We start from the raw sequence: 423 nt of genomic DNA on the forward strand, positions 1-423 counted from the left end.
CCCACTCACTAGGCCTCATAAGCATACTGCCCATTCCCAGCAACCACCGTCTCCGCGTTCTCCCATCCCACAGGTCTGTCTTTTGCGAGCGTTGTCGGAGGGGTAGGTCACAGCAGAGCAGGCTCAGCCCGGCTCTTTCCTGGGCATCCTGCCTGGAGGTGCACCCACGGTGTCCTGCGATCAACAGCCCGGCCTCGGGGCTGCTGGGTGTTTCTTATCCCACGTATGGCTGCGGCACATTGTAACCTGTTTTGGGCAACTATAGACAGTGCTATTAACATCTGGACACAGTTTTTCTTGAACATCAGCTTGTTTCTCTAGGGTAAATACCCAGGAGTGGGGTCACCGGGCCCCACGTTTGTGTGAGTTCAGTTTTGTAAGAAACCGCGAAGCTGCCTGCACCGTGCTGAACCCCAGCATCGC

The sequence above is a fragment of the Colobus angolensis genome, unplaced genomic scaffold (assembly GCF_000951035.1).
Source record: "Colobus angolensis palliatus isolate OR3802 unplaced genomic scaffold, Cang.pa_1.0 Scaffold209, whole genome shotgun sequence".
Taxonomy (NCBI): domain Eukaryota; kingdom Metazoa; phylum Chordata; class Mammalia; order Primates; family Cercopithecidae; genus Colobus; species Colobus angolensis.